The sequence below is a fragment of the Helianthus annuus genome, chromosome 3, assembly GCF_002127325.2.
Source record: "Helianthus annuus cultivar XRQ/B chromosome 3, HanXRQr2.0-SUNRISE, whole genome shotgun sequence".
NCBI classification, from domain to species: Eukaryota; Viridiplantae; Streptophyta; class Magnoliopsida; order Asterales; family Asteraceae; genus Helianthus; species Helianthus annuus.
In genome coordinates, this window is record NC_035435.2 from 41,962,504 (window position 1) to 41,976,169 (window position 13,666).

Sequence of the window (13,666 nt, forward strand, 5' to 3'; positions counted from 1 at the left end):
TATCTGATCCGATCAATCCTATTTATAGTAAAATAAAACTAACTAACTAGCCTATAAATCCATGATATAACGAATATTCCCTTTGTGAACGTTGTAGTCCACGTCTTCCGGCTTCAACGTTCATATTCCAACAGATTTGCCCGAGCCTTTGAGAGACAAAGTCCACTTGAACGTTATAGACTTGCACCATTAACCTGCACGTGGATTAATTAGCCACTACCAGGATACTATATCAGGATGTTACCAATATCCTGATCATAAACAAAAGAAACACAGTCAGAATATTATTCAGGATACATGAGCAGAAAACCACCCATAACAATTGTCCCCGAAATATATCTGTTGATGTACCAATTCCAACGGATATATTTTAAAGCTTATCTCGTGAATCGAGGTTATTAAGTTGAAACGCCGGTTGAAGTGACACGCTACAACTCCCCATGCGGTATTTACTCAACACCCCTTATATCCAGCCTATAATTAGCCGGACTATTCTGCATTATGATCATCACTTCTTCAAGCAATTCTTTAGGTATTCTCCTTCTTTCTTCTCTCTGTTTTTCTCTGTTTAAATCTCTCGTTTCCTAGTTGAAATCTTCCATGGCCTCACGAACAAGATCACGCTCAAACGAGTCAGCCCCAACCCTTGAAAGTCAAAACCTTCTTCGAGAACCCGAAAAGGAGATTTGCTCTTTTAATAACGCCGACATTGCCGCCTTAAAAGATTCTGGTGCCTTTCCTGCCGGGGTGATCATTCGTCCCTTCGACCGGGAGGTCCAATCAGACACGGTATCAAACGAGTGGGTGTGTTTTTTGGCCTATCCCTTCTCCTTGGGACTCCGGTATCCTTTTCCAGGCTTCATTTCCCGCTTTTTCGAACTCACCGGCCTTAGTTATGCTTAGACCATGCCAATGGTTTGGAGAGTTTTGATGGTGTTAGACCAAATTAAATCTCGCCATGTCCCTGATCTTTGTGTCGAAGATCTCCCCATAGCGTATCGACTGAGGTCCCATGGTAATAGCCGTTTTCTTCTATTCTCCACTATTAAGAAGCCCCTAATCCTCAAGGCTACTAAGAACGAAGATCAGTGGCAACGAAAGTTCTTTTTCGTAAAAAGGGATTCTATTGTTAAGGGTTTTGACGTGCTAGTCGAATGGTTGACTTCGGGTAGGATTTAGGGTTTTAGGAATATCCCCAAATATATCTTAAAACTATATCCCTAACTGACATCTTCATTTCTTGTGCAGCAAATTTCAGAGATCTAGCCCCTTCAAGTGCAGAATCGGAACTCAGGATCAAAAACATCTACCGACTTCCTGATAGTGAAAGAACTTTCTCCCTGTCTTTCAAAAGTTCAAGCCAAAAATCAAGTTCAGAAATGTCTGGTAAGTATATTATTAGACCAATTACAGAATATGAGTATTAAGAATTAAGTATTTCTCCCTTCTTTATAGTGTCGGTTATCCATCTTGAAGGCTTCCAGCTTGATGAGTTGGACAGTTACTCTAGCCTTATGCCTGTTAAGCAAGAAACCAACCCTAAGCCAGCAGTCACGTCAAAGCCTACCGGTTCGAAAACCGCTACTGTACCCAAAGCTCCTCCAACATCTAAGACTCGAGCATCCAGTTCTCGTAAGAGGAAGGAAGCAGATTCTCCAGCCTCATCCGACGTGTTCCCCTTTGAGAATCACGGGTTCACCAAGTCCAGCAAATTCATGACCGGCTTCCTTAATCAGGTTAGTATTCTTATCCTATATCTTTCACACACATATTCAATATACATATCTATATATTGATACATGTCCATTTAATCGCAGGGTCTGGAACGTCTAGTGTTCCTCTATGAAGACGCATGTGGTCTAAACACGATTCTAGAGAGCAAGCTGAAAAAGGCTGAAGCCACCATTGCGGACCAAGCAGCGATTGCCACCGCCAAATCAGAGCACTACGAAGCCAAGTACAAGGCAATGACCCAAGAGCACCAGTCTGCCATCAAGAAGATCACCCACGAGGCCCAAGCCAAGTCCGATGCTGCCCAGGTTCAACACGAGTAGGATATGGCCTCATTTCAGGAAAGCCTCAAGAACTCTGTTGTCATCTCCCTCCTCCAGGATAGATTGAAAATGGCCTACGAGGCTAAGGCCCTGGGCTTCGAATGCCCTTCATGGAACATTAAGGCTTGGGAGGTGAAGTTGAAAGATCTTGGTGGTAACCCTGTGGAGCCTCTTGTGAAGTCTGTTGCGGAGGAGCCTGCTAAGGTGGCCGAGAAGGTGGATGATACTGATGCTTCAAAGGATGCTGGTGGTGATGCTGGGATGGATGCTGGAAAGGATGCCGGGAAGGATGCTGGAAAGGATGATGCTGATGAAGCCATGGTGGAAGAGGGTGCTGCCCCTTGAAAGCAACAAAATGGGCGATGATGGATGTTGATGCCGAGGCCGGAGCCCATTTTTTAAATTTGATGGTTGTACTTGTTTGAACAATTTCGTTTCCTGTCATTTAAACAATTTACTTTTCCTGCACTAAAACAATATGATGGCCAAAGGTGGAGGGATCCTGAGTTTCAGGACGAAGCCCTTGGTCATCAGTTAGTATGGTTTTATTTTGAACAATATAACAGTTGGAGGTGGAGGTATCTTGGGTTCCAAGACGAAGCCTTCAACTGTTAAGTGAATATGGTTAGAAACTAATTGTGCTTTTGGTGGATGGGTCTCAGTTTGAGATGAAGCCAAAAGCACAAACTTTTGATATGTTAATAATATAAATTTCTTTTGGCCTTATTTATTGTTGTTCAATTTTTATTTTTACAAAGCTTGTTTTGATAACAGTTGTTTGACACAAATACGGTTTTAATTTTTAACCCAAGTATCATGTCCCAAACATTCCAACCAAATATCCAGAATTATACTCTAAAAATATATTTTGAGAATATATCCTGAAAGCATATCCTAATCAGGATACTCATACATGTTATAATCAAGCTTTTGTCAAACATAGTTTCAAAAATTTAAACGATTTAGATAAGGTTTTTAAAGGAAAGATCATACCAGAGGTAGTGTGCAACCCTATTCTCAAACTTCAATCCTTTTGCAATCTTTCCAACGAAGATGTCCCTAGTCTGGGACACTTAGTGTACCGGGTCCAAGCTTGATCCTTTGAACTTTGCACCATTGCCTCAGTAGGAATGTCCCCTGTGCATTATGCCTTTGAACACTGTTAGGGCTAGATTTTTACAATACATGATCCTCACGTGTGATCCTAACCAGTGATCCTTGTTTCTTTGGCAGATAGTGATCCTCAGCGGAGTTCCAGGATCAGGATCACGGACCATCATAGGATCCTTATGCTAACAGTTGCTTTCGTTGAATTAAATGTTGTTTTGCAGGACATCTAGCAGGATCCGCTCTTAAGCATCACAATCAAAGGACGCGTCTTTACAACTATAGCATGTGCTTAATCGGAGATAGACGTTGTGAAGGATATGGAAACTTGGCATGATTTAAGGGCGATAATTTAGGCTAGATTTACTTTTAGTTCTAAAGGGGTAATGAGCTGATTATTAGTCTTTTTACCTAAAATAGGTCACCTACACTTGTATATATAACACTCTTCCCCATTCGGAAGGACGCACAACACAATTCTCACACGCTTAGACACTCGAAACTATAGTGATCCTTGTACCCAGCTCATTATCATCCGAAGTTGTAACTATTTTTCTTATATTAAAGTTTGGTGATCGGTAGTTGCCATCACCCGAGGTTTTTTATGCCGGAGATCATACATTGATCAAGGGCTTTTTCCTCGTATAAATCATTGTGTCTTTGCATATTTCATAGTGAAAGTGATCCTTTACTTTTTCAACAAACCAAGCATCATACCCCGTTTACATAGAGTTTGGTTGCATTATCCTTTGTGTGATTTTTGACCAAAACAGTTTGGCGCCCACCGTGGGGCAATTGGTGCTTCATTCATAAGAAAACCTTTTGTTCGAGATCATTTCAAAGAATTACATGGCTTCATCATTGAAGAACATGTCCACGGCGATGTCTGCAGTCACCTCGTCTCAGAACACTCTGCCTCCTCCACCGGCAGGATCCCAGAAGAATGCTGAGAAGAGACCAACTCCTACTAACTCTAAACCTCCATCTTCCTCTGCTATGAATTCTTATACTCCCAGTACTAGTGACGTATTTACTTTGATTTTGCAGATGAAGGATCGCATACAGCGGCAGGATGAAACTAATGACAGGATCCTCAGGGAAATTGGAGATCTCAAAAGACAAAAGAAAACGGCAGAGGATCATTCCCCACTAATGCCCAAATCCTTGAGCTTTGATACTCCAATGATCACTTCTCAGCCATCGGGAATTCCAGACGTGCAAATTATGGGAGAATCAAGAGGATTGCACCTCGGATCGACAGCAATGACTCAGGCATCAGGCTCACACTTTCAGCCGGCAGGATCCTATCCCCAGCATATGGGATCCTTCATGAATTCAGGAGCCTATCCGGGAGCACAGCAGTTTCAAGGATCCTACTTTGTTCCAGGATCATCCCAGGTTCAAGGATCCTTCCTTGTTCCAGGATCGTCCCAAGTTCAAGGATCCTCCTTCGTCCCAGGATCATCCCAGATACCAGGATCCTTCCAGATGCCAGGATCCCTAAAAAGTTTGCAAACAGGAAGTCTAGATGTCCATCAAGGGGACTTCATTCCAATGCAGACCATTGCTTCCACTGGTCCCTCTGTTATCCCAGAATCCCAGCAATATGGATTCACGAACTTGAACTCAATGGGAGGTAACACTCTAAATAATTATCTTACCACTAACCATGGATTCATGCAGGATACAGGTATCAATCATGCTATGGCCAGGGAGTTGCAGAAGCTAAAAGATATGATCTCAAGTGTTCCAGGGGTAGTCAAACCTATCCCAGAGATTGCAGATGGAAGCCATAAGGTATCTCGCTTTGCACCACCAATTTGTGATGCAGAGGTACCCAAAAGGTTCCATATCCCTACTATGAAGCTGTATGATGGTACAACGGTTCCAGAGGAACACGTAGCACAATACAGGGAGAGGATGGAGATCAATCCTATCCCAGAAAAGTTGAAGGAAGCATGCCTATGTAAAGGATTTGGATCCACTCTTACTGGATCAGCTCTTAAATGGCTGCTAAGTCTTCCCCCTTACTCTATTACTTCATTTGCTAATTTAGTTAATTTATTCAATAACCAATTCTCTTGTAGTAGAAAATTTGAAAGATTAACTAGTGATTTATATAGGGTAACTCAAAGTCATAATGAATCATTAAGGGATTATATAACTAAATTCAGTAAAGAATCCTTGGACATTCCCAACTTGGATATGGCTATGACTGTTGAAGCCTTCAAAATGGGACTGCTTAAGGATTCATTGTTCTATGATGATCTTGTTATGACACCTTGCAGGAACCTAGATGAAGTAAGAACTCGGGCACTCAGGTTCATCCGGCTAGAGGATGACAAGAGGATCCAGGAGAGACAAGTAGGATCCTCAAAACAGGAGAAGCAAGGATCCTCCTTCAAGAGCAATAAGTTCAAGTCCTACCATAGAAATGACAACCAGAATGTGCATGCTGTTGACCAAGAAGAGGATGATGAAGATTATCCTCCAATCTCAGAATATTGTTTTTCCGTTGATAATCATGAACTAATCCTTGCAATGCAGAATCTAGGAGAAAAAGCTAGGTGGCCCAGGAAGAATGATAAACCATCCGGGACTAAAGACAAGTCAAAATGGTGTGCCTACCATGAGGATTTCGGGCATCTAACTGAAGAATGCATAGCTTTAAGAAAAGAAATTGGATATCTGTTAAGCAAGGGGCATCTAAAAGAATTGTTGGGAAGAAAAAAGCAAAGGACTCAGGATCCTGAAAGGATCCCTGAAAAGGCTCCAGCCCCTCCGGCGAATGCACAAGTGATCAACTTTATTTCCGGAGGATCAGACATCTGTGGCACATCCTTCTCGGCGGCCAAAAGGCATGCAAAGGAAGCAAAAATGGATAATGGAGAGAGACCTATTCGAACATCAAGTGTCTCGGAAGGAAAGACGATAACGTTTGATGAGGATGATCGCATTAACATCCAGGATCCTCATCATGATAGTTTAGTTATTACTCTCTTTATCTCTAACCATTTTGTCCGCAGGATCCTTATCGACGGAGGAAGCTCAGTGAACATTATCCAGCTTGATGTTCTAAAGAAAATGGGTATCCCAGAATCAGACATCACACCAAGATCCTCCGTGCTTGTAGGATTCAGTGGAGAAACGAAGAAAACTTTGGGGGACATCAAACTCCCAATCTACGTGGAAGGATTACACAATTATCAAAAATTTTGTGTTATTGACTGTTTATCTTGTTGCAATGTTATCCTTGGCAGGCCTTGGATACATGATATGAAAGCAGTCCCATCCACATACCATCAATGTGTGAAACTCCCTAGCCCATGGGGGATAATCAAGATCGACAGTGATCAGCAAGAGGCTAAGGATTGTTATACCTCGTCCATGAAGCCAACCTCGAAGCCAAGGGAGCAATAGCAATTACAGTATCCTCCGAGGAATGTCTTGGAGGCAAGGGAACAAGATGTGGACGAAATCCTCTTGGATCCTAGTGATCCTGAATCAAAAATCTATATCGGATCAGGGATCCTTGGCAAGATGAAAGAAGACATGATATCCTTCCTCAAAAGAAGAAAGTCTACCTTTGCATGGAAGCACGAAGATATGACAGGTATATCTAAGGATATCATAACTCACAAACTTGGCATTGACAGGTCTATCAAACCAATCCATCAAAAAAGGAGGAAGTTTGCACCAGAAAGGAATGCCATTATCCAAGAAGAAGTAGAGAGACTACTTCGAGCAGGTATGATCAGAGAGGTAAAATATCCAAAATGGTTAGCCAATGTGGTCGTTGTCCAAAAGAAAAATGGAAAGTGGAGGGTATGTGTCGATTTCACCGATCTGAATAAGGCATGTCCCAAGGATCCTTTCCCATTACCCCACATTGACTCCATGGTGGATGCAACGGCGGGACATGAACTGTTGACCTTTATGGATGCATCATCTGGATTCCAACAAATTCAGATGGAACCATCTGACCAAGAGGATACAGCCTTTATGACCCCAACAGGTTTGTATTGCTATATTGCCATGCCTTTTGGATTAAGAAATGCAGGTGCAACATATCAAAGGCTGGTGAATATGATGTTCAAAGATCAAATTGGACAAACTATGGAAGTATACATAGATGATATGGTAGTCAAATCAAAGAAAGCTGAGGATCGCCTAAGGGATTTGGAAGAAGCATTTGATATCCTTGATAATTATAACATGAAGCTTAATCCTTCAAAATGCCACTTTGGTGTTAAGGCAGGTAAATTCCTAGGATATATGGTAACTCAGAGGGGCATTGAGGCAAGTCCGGAGCAAATTAAAGCACTAGTGAACATCAAGTCCCCTGCCAATGCTAAGGATGTGCAAAGGCTAACAGGCAGGATAGCAGCTCTGAACAGGTTCATATCAAAATCCTCAGAAAAATGTAAAGAATTTTACGATATCCTAAGGAAGAACAAGAAGTTTGAATGGACTGAGAAACATGAGAATGCTTTACAAGCCCTTAAAGAATATATGTCCTCAGCACCAGCATTATCAAAGCCCGAAAAAGGAGATGTGTTATCCTTATATTTGGCGGTATCCTCAACCGCTGAAACCAGAGATGTCAGGAAGAATGGCTAAGTGGGCAGTAAAGCTTAGTGCCCATGATATAAGATATGAGCCAAGAACAGCCATTAAATCCCAAGCACTAGCTGACTTTGTGGCTGATTTCAGTAGTGATCTACAAAAAGAAGCAGAATTGGAGGTCCAACAGCTGGATGAGACCAAGGATCCTTGGATACTACACACTGATGGATCCTCAAATGTCAAGGGCACGGGGCTCGGGATACTACTAAAATCGCCACAGGGGGACATAATACCCCACTCCATAGCCTGTGAGTTCCAAGCAACTAATAATGAGGCTGAATATGAAGCCTTAATTGCTGGCTTGCAAATTGCTAAGGATATAGGTGTGAAATATCTTAAAGTATATATAGACTCATTATTGATCACCAATCACTTTAATGGATCCTATGCTGTTAAAGGCGAAAAACTAACCAAATATTTAGAGATAGTCAAGGAATTGGCACTCTCTTTTGTCTCTTTCAGCTTAACACAGGTACCAAGGGAGGATAACACGGAAGCTGATGCATTGGCCAACCTAGGATCATCCTTAAAGATTCCAGAAGATATGAGTATCCCTATCATCCATATCCTGGCTCCTACTATTGAAAATCAGGTGGCCATGGAAATAGAAGAGGATACTGCAATGATCCCTAGTGAAGAAGCTCAATCTTATTCAGGATCATGGATCTCACCAATCATGAGATACTTGCAACACGGGGAGATCCCGATGGGAGAAAATCCTAGAGCTTTCAGGATTAAGGTATCTCAATTCACAATTTTGAAAAATGTATTATATAAGCGATCTCTTGCAGGACCATATTTGAGATGTATCGAGGATCCTGAAATTGAAGAAGTGTTGAGAGACTTCCATGAAGGAGATTGTGGAAACCACACTGGGGGCAGAGCATTATTCTCAAGGATCCTTAGAACAGGATACTACTGGCCAACTATGAAAAGGGATGCTGTAGAATATGCTAAAAAATGTGATCCTTGTCAAAGACACAGCAATATCCTTCATCAACCAGCTGAACTGCTACACCCTATACCATCCTCTTGGCCATTCATGAGATGGGGGATGGATATAGTTGGCAAGCTCCCTAAAGCACCTGGTGGAAAAGTATTTATGCTTGCCATGACTGACTACTTCTCTAAGTGGATAGAAGCTGAAGCCTTTGCTCAAGTCAGAGAAAAAGAAGTTATATCCTTTATCAAAAGAAACATTATAACTAGATTTGGCATTCCCTCTGAAATTGTATGTGATAATGGTTCCCAATTCATTGGAAGCAGAACCACTAACTTTTGTGACAGTTGGGGAATTAAGATGATAACATCAACACCAGTTCATCCACAAGCCAATGGCCAAGCAGAATCATCCAACAAGATCATCATCAACAATCTGAAGAAGAAGCTAGGATCCAAGAAGGGAAAATGGGCAGAGGAGTTACCTTATGTGCTATGGGCTGATAGGACAACTCCCAAGAATGCCACTGGTCAAACACCTTTCTCTTTAGTATTTGGGGCAGAAGCAGTGATCCCAACAGAGATGGTGATCCCAACTGCTAGAACAAGTGCTCGTGATCCTGAAGAGAATGCTACAATCCTGGCTCAGGATTTGGATACTATTGAGGAAATCAGGGATCTGGCTAGGATAAGAATGGCAAGCTACCAACAAAGAATGGCTGGTGCTTACAACAAAAATGTTAGGATAAGGAAGTTCCAAGTCGGAGATATGGTGTTGAGAAAAGCATTCCAAAACACTATCAATCCTGCTGATGGGAAGTTAGCACCAAAATGGGAAGGCCCTTACTTGATTGAAGCTGAAGCAGGAAAGGGGGCATACAGATTGCTAACTATGGAAGGAAACTTGTTACCACGAGCCTGGAATGCTGTTCACTTAAAGAGATACTTTATGTGAACATGATCCTTCAAGCATGTGATCCTTACACGGAAGTATCCTCGAAGGATCCCGGTGATGTCAGTGATCCTTACTCTGGTAATGTCCTTATCTTAAAACTATTACATTTCCTTAGTTTTTACCTAAGGATAAGGATCATGTATCCTTCATCCTCTTCTCACGAACCATTTGAGTTATGATAGTTCAGGTATCTTCAGCATATCGTTAAAGCTCTTCGAAAGCACCACAGATCCTTGGGTTCAACCCCAGTTATCCTTGGGATTATCCCCAGTTTCCGCCAGCAGCGCACGATGATCCTGATATAGTTCACGTCTTTGGGACCAGTACCCACTTCCGGGGCTGACAACCTCATCGTACTGGCTATACCCAGGATCCTACGTATAATGGTAGACGTACCATACATCCGTTCCTAAGGTTTCTAACGTTTTCACGTTAGCTAAGGTTTTGACATTTTCATGTCACTAAGTTTGGATAGTCGCCAGTAAGGGCCATACTCCAGTTTACATACGATCCTTTGGGCTTGTCCCCAGTCATCCTTTGGGCTTGTCCCCAGTGATCCTTTGGGATCATCCCCAGTTATCCTTTGGGCATGTCCCCAGCTACTAACTTATCTTTTACATTGGCTTAGTCCCAAGTTATGTTTCATTTTTCAGGTTTTTAAAGTTAAACACATAAGGATCCTTAATCCTTATTATCCATTAAAATCTCATCTACGGTTATCTTGATTAAAGGTTAGGATCCTAACTTGGATCCTCAGGTATGATCCTTGACTATTTTGGTTATGCTAAACAACCCTTACACTTTGACAACTAAACCTATGATCCTTGAAATTGATTGCTTCAGAAATTTTCAGTGTCAGGATATTTGATCTAGGATCATATCCTAAATTTATTAAACATGGTTTGCTCAACTCTTGTTACTCTAACAAGTATGTTTCTAAAACAAACTGGAAAATAAAGAGGATAAATAAAGGATAACAACACGAGATAAGCCAGAAAGATTAAAGTTATTTTATTAACAAAAGGATCTTAAACCCTTTCAAAAAGTTGTCAAAATTGCCAACCCACGTTTCTACCAGCAAAACGTGGCCCGTCCACATGGGTTGGCAAAGGGTGTCCATTGTCTATGCGGTCTTAGCAGGTGCAGGAAATTAAAGGCGGCAGGATCACAAAGGCTTCATCCCCCAAACAGAGGATCCCTCCACCTTTTGTAATCCTACCTATTGTCCAAAGGATCCATGATCCTTAACCCTAAAAACTATTGTTCAAGTTACAAACCATAATTGTTTCAAACATCAACAACCACAAACAAACCACTACCAAAACTTAAAAAATTGGGCTCCGGCCTAGTCTCGAAATATCCATCATCGCCCAATCCAGCAGCTCACACCTTTGCTGCTCCATCACCACCAGCTTCTCCACCCTGATCCTTGTCAGCATCACCGCCCTCCAGCATTGGGATCTCCTCAGCTTCGTCCTCATCCTCCAGCTCTGCCAATCTTGCCTTCCAACCCTCCACGTCCCATGAGCTTTTGTCAAAGGCAGGATCCTGAGCCTCCGCAGCCATCTGTAGTTGTATCTTGTACATGGCAATTGCGGCAGAGACCTTGGCATCCTGGGTGATCTCCTACTTCTCGCCATCCATGTCAATCAGCCTTTGAGCAGCCTCATCCTTTGTAGCCCGGAGTTCCTTCTCAAGATCGGCTATCTTGAGATCCTTCAATACGCCCATTTGTTGGAGGTCGGCGATTTGGCTTTCCTGATCCTCGACATGGCCAAGGTAGGTCTCAATCTCAGCAAGTTTCTGCAAAAGAGAAAAAAGGTAAGTTCAGGATCAGGTGATCCTCAAAGAAGCAGGATATACAGGCAGAATACACAAGCAGGATATTCGAGAAGGATAACCAACAGGGGCAATGATCCTTACCTCATTGACATAGTCGAGAAACTGTTGGCGGATCAGAGGAAATCCTTGGAGATCCTCAGAAGTCTTTCTCTTCTTCCCCTTGCCCCTAACAGGTGCTTTAGGAGCCGAAGCAGAGGGACTGGCAACAGAAGTCTTCTTTCTTGAAGACTTGACAGTGGCAAGTTCATCAATCCCGAACTTAGAGGCAGACTTAGTAGACTTCCCAGCGCCTACACAATCAAAACAAGATAAGTCTCCTAACTAATTTAACATTTTTGCATAGAACTTACTTTTTGGTAAGGATACTTACTTGACATTGTGGCAGATGCGGAGGATACTTCTTGTGAATCTTGGATGGTGACTTGAAAACTTCTGGTCTCGGGATCAAGCTTTTTGAAAGCTAAAACTCTCTCTCTTGCAGCAGGGGTTAACTTGAGATGAGCAATGGAGATAGCTGCACAAAGGACAAAACAGACATTAGTGATCCTCATCATAAGAGACAAGTCTGATGGTGATCCTTCCAGGATCCTCTATCCTACCATGGGTGGCCCACTCCTTGGGCAGATCCTTCCCATTAGGGATGGTATCCCTCCTTACAAAGAAGAAACGACGCTTCCAGTTTGTATCATTTTTGGTAACCTTTAAAACAGGGTGATCCTCCCCGGCCTTCCGTTTCAGCAAGTATCGATAGGAACCAAACGTGGTAAGATCATAAAGCTCGGCCAGCTCTGCCATCCCTAAATCAATCCCCTCCTGCTCGATGATCCTCTCGAAGGTATACAAGACCCTCCAGATCATTGGCATAGCTTGGATATAAGATATGCCGGTCAAAGAAAAGAAAGATTGGGTGAAGGCCGGAAAAGGATACGAATATCCTATGGTAAACGGAGTTGCAGGAAAGGCCACCCAGGCGTCAGAAACAGAGTCACTCAAAGCAGTGGATGTGAACGACTTGAAAACAGCATCCGCCGGAAAACAATGACGAATCCTATCTACATGAGCATCGGTAAAGCAGCATCTCTCCGTAGGAGAGTCCTTAATGATCCCTTGGCTTCTCAGGGGACTGCTCTTCTTGTGATCCTTATGGGGAGAATTTCGGAGCAACATACTCGTGGCAGAACAAAAACAGAGCAAGAGCAAAAAAAAAAAAAAAAAACAAAGCAGGAAAAGGAAGAAAGAAAGGAAGAGAATACCTGATCAATCTTCGGTGGAGATTATAAAGGGAGTATATGCTGAATTTAAATAACAAATCGATCCTTACCCTATCTCCTATTTATAATCATGATTTGCAGGGATGTCACTTCAGTGACGTAATGATCGCAACGGCTAGTCCGGTTATAACGGCTAGTTATCCGAGTTGTCCGTTGAAGATAAGATCAGAACAAAATATAACTCATTAATTTACAATAAACTCCTTATATTTTGGGGGCAATTGTTAGGGCTGGATTTTTACAATACATGATCCTCACGTGTGATCCTAACCAGTGATCCTTGTTTCTTTGGCAGATAGTGATCCTCAGCGGAGTTCCAGGATCAGGATCACGGACCATCATAGGATCCTTATGCTAACAGTTGCTTTCGTTGAATTAAATGTTGTTTTGCAGGACATCTAGCAGGATCCGCTCTTAAGCATCACAATCAAAGGACGCGTCTTTACAACTATAGCATGTGCTTAATCGGAGATAGACGTTGTGAAGGATATGGAAACTTGGCATGATTTAAGGGCGATAATTTAGGCTAGATTTACTTTTAGTTCTAAAGGGGTAATGAGCTGATTATTAGTCTTTTTACCTAAAATAGGTCACCTATACTTGTATATATAACACTCTTCCCCATTCGGAAGGACACACAACACAATTCTCACACGCTTAGACACTCGAAACTATAGTGATCCTTGTACCCAGCTCATTATCATCCGAAGTTGTAACTATTTTTCTTATATTAAAGTTTGGTGATCGGTAGTTGCCATCACCCGAGGTTTTTTATGCCGGAGATCATACATTGATCAAGGGCTTTTTCCTCGTATAAATCATTGTGTCTTTGCATATTTCATAGTGAAAGTGATCCTTTACTTTTTCAACAA